General features: G+C 38.6%; 1 pseudogene; it reads left to right on the forward strand.

Moving 5' to 3' along the window:
* The window catches only part of LOC149112060 (uncharacterized), a 7660-nt pseudogene extending 1581 nt beyond the window's left edge, over positions 1–6079 (forward strand).
* The last annotated feature ends 2063 nt before the right edge of the window (positions 6080–8142 follow it).

Below are 8142 nucleotides of genomic sequence, written 5' to 3' on the forward strand. Positions count from 1 at the left end.
GCTTTCAAAATGGTGGTCGAAATGTTGGGGAAGAACGAAAAAATTCGAATGTATGTAGGTTAGAGCAACTTGTCAGGAGCAAATGTGGTAAGGAAAAAGAAAAGAGCTAGACACAAGTGTTGTACGGCTGCAAACTCTAATAATCGAAGCAAAAACCGACCTAATTTATCATTTCCACGACTGAGTTTCCTTCGGACAAGCCAGATAAACAAAGACGGAAAAAGTGGGAAATACTTATGAAAAGGGGAGATGCCTAGTTTACCTCGGTAGGAAATATTTTCTGTTGTTCCGAGCACTTCTTGCCAAGTGATTTTAAACTGAGTACACTTATTGAAACTGGGAGCCGTACCCTCGGTTTTCCCCTGCACAAACGTTGAGGAGGAATCTCTGTGTAGAGAGAAAAGATGCGAGGCATCAGAGTCTGGCAAAGAAGCTAGAAGTGAATACAGGTGTGAATACCCATCAGCTTCAATCAACTTAGGAATTAATCAGTTTTCATGCCTCTGAGGTAAACAAAAAAGTTTCCCAAAAACAATGTTAAATGTGGAAGGACATTAGTGATTTAAATACAGCCATTGATGAATTTTGAATCCTTTTTACTCGCTTAATATTTCAGCAAGATCTGGCTTTTAGGTTTAATATTTCAGAACTAGTAGTGTCAGATAAATTACTGCATGGGCCAATTTCCTGTATTTGATGTTGGGGAGCCTGCCCATTATTTATTTACCTGAAGTTTTTTAGGCTGAATTTGAAAACATTAAGTGCAGAATAGACTGTAGGGAGATAAAAGGTCAGACACCCAAGACTTGGAGAAGCAGAGTGAACTAATAAAAGTCTGACAACACATTTTAAGGCCTTGTAGGAATTTCGTTAGTGTCAGGGATTTGATAGACAGCATTTACTGGCAAGCAAGAAGGTTATAATCTTCATCCCCTCTATGCGACCAAGTAAACCAGAGCTGACGATAATGTTACTAATTTTCTAAGGAAGACTGTTTTTCAACCATGAACCAGAACTGCAAATGTAAGAATACAAGCTGAAATGGCTATTAGGAGAATAAATGGATGGCATATAATTGATGGTGTAGCTCCACTAAGGTTGTGTAGAGTTGTTAATCAACCCTGGATAGTGAGCTATTTGCTTGTAAACTGGCAGAAAAATAAGTTATCTAATAATTCCTGACACCTAATGTTTAATTTGTCGAGTTTTGTAAACCTGCGAGCCAGTGAGCCATGCGAGCCAAGGGGCGAGCCATGCGAGCCACAGAACAAATGTTAAGAATTTTTATTTGTTACATTTATATTCGCATGAGAACAAGAACAAGAGCAACGGAATAAGATGAGTAAGATCGCAATATTAAATTCTTGCAGCGATTACACAAACCGTCACTAAGGAGGTTTTTTGAATCAGCCAATCAGAACAAGAACAAGAACAACGGAACAAGATGAATAAGATCGTAATATTAAATTCTTGCAGCGACTACACAAACCGTCACCAAGGCATTTTTTGAATCGGCCAATCAGAAGCCGAGCTGAAAAAAATCATGAATAGCTACAAATTTTACTTCCGGTTAAACTGCCTCACGATGCATGGAAAGCCGATAAGGGTACCACAACCGTCATAATGAACAGAACAGATAAACTCAACGAGGGTCAAGTCCAACTTGATGATATACATAACTACCGACCCTTAGACACCCCTATGGTTGACACCACGGCCAAAAAAGTTCATCGATTGACTCGATCCCTACTTCAAGAAGGCCACATAGACGAAATGACGGCTAAATGGCTCTCCCTTACGCCCGACCCTCCGCGAATACCAATGTTTCACACACTTACAAAGATTCACAAACCGACACCTGTCGGTAGTCCTATTATATTAGGGTGTGACGGCCCTACAGAAAGGATCTCCACTTTTGTTGACCACCTTCTTCAGCCGATATAGCACAAAAACAAGCCTCATATCTTAAAGATACAACAGACTTTCTTAACTTCATCGAGAAGACTAAACTGCCTAAGAACACCATTCTTGTGTCAATGGACGTCACCAGTCTCTACACAAACATACCACCGGAAGAGGGTATTCCCACAGTATGCGAAGCATGCGAAGAGTCTTATCATGAGAACCCTCCAATTCCTAGCAGGTATTTAAAAGAGAAATGCACAGTCTGATTCTACAATTCCAATTCAGTGGAAAAGATTACCTCTAAACTCATGGAACAGCCATGGGAACGAAAATGGCAGTAGCTTTTGCTAACATATTTATGGCCAAAATAGAAATAGAAATACTCAGACAAAGTAACACGAAATCCATCTTTTGGAAAAGATTCATCGATGACGTCATATCTACGTGGGACACAAGTAGAGACAAAATAGAAGATTTCCTTCTAAAGGCAAACAGTTTTCACCCAACGATCAAATTCACGGCTGAAATCTCAGAAACAGAAATTGCGTTCTTGGAGACGAAAGTGTACAAAGGGGACAGATTCAATAAGGAATCTTTTCTTGACGTGTGAACGCATTTCAAACCTACAGAGACCTTTCAATACAAGAATTTCTATTCGTGTCATCCACCAGGCGTCACGAAAGGCTTTATTAGAGGAGAAGCGTTAAGGCTTCTGAGAACGAATTCCTCTCAATTTACTTTTGGGGAAAACATGAGTAATTTCAAAACACGCCTACAGAATAGAGATTACCCAGCTAGAATTGTAGAGAAACACCTTTCAGAGATTGAATTCTCTGACAGAAAATTGTCGCTAGCACAGAAAAACAAAACCGTACAAAAGAAGATACTGCCCTTTGTACCGCAATACCAGCCGGCGTTGCCCAACCTAAAAGACACACTCACAGGGAAATGACACCTTATAGATAATCAACCACAACTGAGAGAATAAGGAGTCCCCCATCATCTCATATCGCAAGGGAAAATCCCTAAAAGACATCCTAGTTAAAGCTAAGCTATGAAGGCTTTAGAACTTATTCATCTGCGAACGGCCGGAGTCGTGCCGGCTTGTCAACACCAGGTCAACACTTTTATTACTCCGTTTCTCTCAGAAAATTTTTCTTACTTAAGTCTTGAACCTTAATAAATTCCTGTCGCACTGTTTTTATTTTCTGCGGATCCTGGGCGATTTGAATAGACAAACGTTTCTACACATAACAAAAATATGAAACAAAGAAAAACATTCATCCAACTCAGGGACCCTCAGGGCAGCCATTACTATGGCGCAAGACTTGGCACGATGTACAGATGTTTAGAGCATTTTTCATATTTGACGCACCAGTAATAGTTCTGGCAACCGAAGCGAGATTAGGATTTTTTCCTTGAATATTTCAATTTTAGGCACTTTTGTAGATAAATTTAAAATTAATTTCCGAGGGAAAGAGAGAGTACCCTGGGAGCGAGGTTGTACCGTTTGTACTCGTCCCCAGGGTCATCTCCGCTTTCAAGATGGCGGGCGGTTTATAGCGGTAGTTTAATTTAGTGATAGTCGGGCGCGAGATGTTTCTTGGTGAAATGATCGACGACCTCCCAGACCGATCGACGAAAAAAAACATACTCGAAAAAATGGCTCGCATGACTCGCGTGGCTCGCATGGCTCGCACCGTGGCTCGCAGATTTAGCAGACCCTAATTTGTCCTTTGGTAGTGAATGTAAACAGAGTACATGATATTGTTCATCAGGGGCAATTAAATATTTGGTGGTTTCCACCGTACTGAAATCGTGCATTATATGGCTTCATGTTCTATTTTCTGGCACAGGGTGTAACATAGAAGGACACATGGTCTGGTGTATAATTTGCTAATAACATAAAAGTACAATTGAATTTGACCTGATTGAGAATTTCCTACATTTTATGATCTTATAGATTCCCAAATGTTTTGAACTATTTTGAAATATTCACTCGACATTACCAGAGAAAAACTAGAAGTAGGTGAATTCTCTTATATTAAATGCTGGACAAACTTATTGGAACTTTCATATACATTATTTATTCTGGCTTTAGCAATAATCACATCTTGTAAGGCCATCTCTAAGCATTAGGTAAACCAGTTCATATAATTATGATATATGTATCACAAATTGGTCAATATTCTTTAGCATCTCATTCCACCATTCTATGTCCAAGGCAATTGCTCATTAAAAATTCTTAGTTACTTTCAATTTATAGCCAGGACATTCCAAGTCTGTTCACGACAAAGAGTAGTTGTTATACATTGCACTTCATAAACTGAAGTAAATATGACTATTGTTTACTTTTAAACCAGTATCAAACATTTTGCATATTGATTTTATAAGGCAATCTTTCAGGGTCCTACCATCCATAACAATGACATTCTTGGCTTGAATGATTTCATGGAGATTGCTCTTACTTGAGTCTGTTACCAGCTCAGCTGGGGAGCCCCCAAAATTTCCCTTTTCTCTTGTACAAAAAAAAGCATTTTGTTACTTGCACCTTCGTCTATCCCTGTTGATGCATTATTTCAATGTACTTGTCCATTACTAGTTGCTAATATTCTAAGCCATCTTTCATGGCATGTGGCTGATAGTCTTTGCTACTCTTCTTTGATAATTTTATTGGTGATTTCACCAATGAATCAGCTTTGTGATTGCGTCCTACCCTGTAACACATTGATGCTGTCACTGTACCGAACCCTTGTTTGCACCATTCTTGGCGAGTAGATCGTAATCTTGTTTGATACTCTGATTAGCATCTTTTGAACTCAAGGATTTGTCTTATTCTCTCGTACCGATTGTTAATTCATGAAGAGAGATCGGATGTTCTCTAACTTGAGAAGACTGAAGTCGCCAGCGAAAAATGAATCAGCCATAGGAAATTTGTTTACGTTTGGATGTTCTGTTGCAATATTCCCGATATCCGGAACAATTTTTAAATTTACTTCCGTATGTTCTTTCGAGCTCTTGCTTCATCAGTTTTAGTACTTTAAGCTACTTTAGCTTTAGTAAAGGTATTGTTCGGGTCAGGGTCGTAGATTTTTAAAATTTTCATTTCATTCAGATCCTTTTTCCTAAACCGACCATGAATAAAGTTCTTTTAGGCAATAAAAATGGTGAGAACATGTTGTTTTTTCGCGTATTAAAGATCGAGACAATCGAAGGATGGGAAACATATCTTTCCAAAAGTTCCTGTATTTTACCACTTCAATTAATTAATTTATTTATTTACTTTTAAGCCAGAATTTCAACTGCCTAAGTGTCAATTTTTCAATCTGTTCTTCGCTCACACTGACGCCGGGAATATCATCAGAATAGAGATTGACTTCTCTTCTTTGTTCGCCATGTTGCTTTGAATATTTACAGCGAGGGCTTCGGTGCGACGTGCGGTTTTTTTTCTGGAATCGGTGTATTAATACAATCTTGGGTACACTGATTAGGTATGGTTTGTTAAAACGTAACTAGAAAAAAATAGTGAAACCACACACTCAACAATCATATGCTCACAATTGATCATTTTTGAGTTTCTGATCCAGGAGAAAATATCCTCTTTTCATTTTTGGTTAATCATTCAATCAGGAACTCCATTAAATCCGGCGTCGACAAAACCAGGATGGGACCGGATCACCGATCGGATCACGGATCGGATCAAGGAAAAAAAATTCAAAATTCAAGTTTCAAAATTCAAAATTTTGTTGAGCAAATTACACTAGAGTGACTACTGTGAGCAGAACGTTTTATTTAATTCAGGTGTGATATTCCTTTATTCTTTTATAACTGATCAAGCCAACTGGGAGCTGGTCACAGATTAATTTTTTTCAGGCTGTTGGGTTTTGATTGCGATGATCAATCATGTCTTCATATCTTTCTCCGCAGTAGAGATAAATGATATATCAGCGGTTTCACATACAAACGAGGCGTTTTGAGACCTGTCGCGAAAGGGTCAATTTTGCTTTGTATTGTCCCGTTCGCCTCGTTTGTATGCCTTTTTAAACAAAGGAACATTTGACCGCAGGCTCAACTGCAATAAGAGCTATTCACTTGCATCAAAGGTAAACTGTCATAAGACGAGTCAGCATGGTAATAATAGGACGAACGTATGAATCGAAACAAAAACTAAAAACACTAAAAAAGTAAACACATGATGAATTCAAACAATTTCCGTTTTTGAGACAAGTCTATACTTTTACAAGATGTGAGTTTGGAATACGATATTTCGCACTGGAATAAAACGAAACAAACCATTTGTATTTCAAGGAAATATAGCTGTTTTACAAAAAACTATAGGAATGACATCGATAGTGTGAACGATAACGCAACCCGAGATTAAACAACATTTTAGGAGTTGAGTCACGATTTTTAGAGTCATTTTTAGGGTCGTAAAGAGTTGCCTTTAAATAGAATAAAACCTTAAAATGATCGTGTTCTAGGATAGAAAACACTTAAGAGGCAAGAACAAATAAACGGAATGAGGATCGTTAAGGATGGCAAAGATTAACGAGGACTGCAAATGACGAACTTGAAAAACTAGGCTAGTTTTTTCAAGATGCGAAAATCGTCACGTAGCTCCTTTAAAGCAAGTCATGTCCTTAAGCTTTCGAACGTAAGTTTTCTCATTAACTGTAACGCCAACTGTAACGCTCACATCTGACACGAAAATGTAGCCGAGAATTAGCGACTGATGCTAACAACAATTTCAAAAACGAGAATGGGAGTTCACGCAAGCTTCGAGCCAACTAACATTCAAATATAACTACATCTGCCTGTTCATTACAATTTAAATTCGTCGTAAATTAGGCCCTTATGTGACTTTTTAAATGACCTCTTGTCATTCTCTGTAATTAACATGTCATTGCGTCAAAGTCGGGATTCTTATTTTCATTTAGCATATTTTAGTTTTATTCATTATTATCTTATAAACGATTTGATTTTTGTTTCGATTTTTTTTCTTTAAAACTTTGTTGTTGTTTTTTCCTGTGATCCGATCCGTGATCCGATCCGTGATCCGGTCCGTGATCCGGTCCGTGATCCGGTCCGTGATCCGGTCCGTGATCCGGTCCGTGATCCGGTCCGTGATCCGGTCCGGTCCGGTCCGATCCTGGTTTTGTCGACGCCGCCATTAAATCTATATATTAAAGGCCTGTGTCACCTGTGTATGTGCATTTGAAATGTACTTAAATATTCCGTGACGCTTACACAACATATTTTTTATGTAAAAGCGTGTCCGCTGAATACCCACACACCGCCCGGGCGTTAATTTTATAATTTTAAAAATAATATTGCGTGACCGTGACAGGACAATAATCCCTTTGTTGCTTGACCTTGTGTTCTTGGTCTTGATGAAAATGACATTTCAAGAGAAGAGAAGGTGCGATTTCATCATGGGATTCTGGAGGCGATCAGCTATCTGAATTTGAATATGATGATATGCAAATTAAGGAACTCGGTTTTCTTTTTGCTCCGCACAGAACAAGAAGCGGACGGTGGATGACAGACATCTAACAAGGCTGTGCTTTGGGCGTAACTTTTCAAATATCACAAGTTACGTAAGTTCGTGTCCAAAATTTTCGTGAAAAGTGAAATACCGATTTTATTTTCCGTGAATTGTGAAAGGACCGATTTATTTTCCGTGAAACCTGATCTTGACCCCCACCTTTACCACCCTCGGCAATTTCGATCAACATCAAAAACCGTGTTGTCATCGATTCGGATATCTGGAAGCGAACAGTTTTCCGCAAGTCGAGGAAAATTGTGAGCTTTGTGGAACAGATAATGTTCAAGGAAAAATATCCGACCATCTTTTGGCGCCAAATGAGGGCTATTGTGTTTATTATCTTTCAAATATTTTTCGCAACACGAGCAGTTTTGAAAACTGAGGAATGTCACCCTGATGGGCATTTTCAGTCACGTGACACGTTTAGACCAATCGCGCGCGAGCGAAAATATTTGATGGATTGTAAGTTCATGTATTTGAGCCAAAGAAAAAAGATGAATCAAGAAAAGGAAAGGAAAAATGGTAAAAAACAGAAACAGCGGCGGATCCCGAAATTGAACGCGGGTCCCCGTCCATAAGATTGGAAGTTGAGAATACTAGTAACTATTGTCACTGAAAAACTCAATTCAACTTATCTGCGAAACGAGGTATTATATTAAATGTGTAAATTTGATTTTGTAGAGGTGTTACTT

Source organism: Orbicella faveolata, unplaced genomic scaffold (genome assembly GCF_042242905.1).
Source record: "Orbicella faveolata isolate gen_17 unplaced genomic scaffold, um_ofav_v1 contig_2, whole genome shotgun sequence".
Taxonomy (NCBI): Eukaryota; Metazoa; Cnidaria; class Anthozoa; order Scleractinia; family Merulinidae; genus Orbicella; species Orbicella faveolata.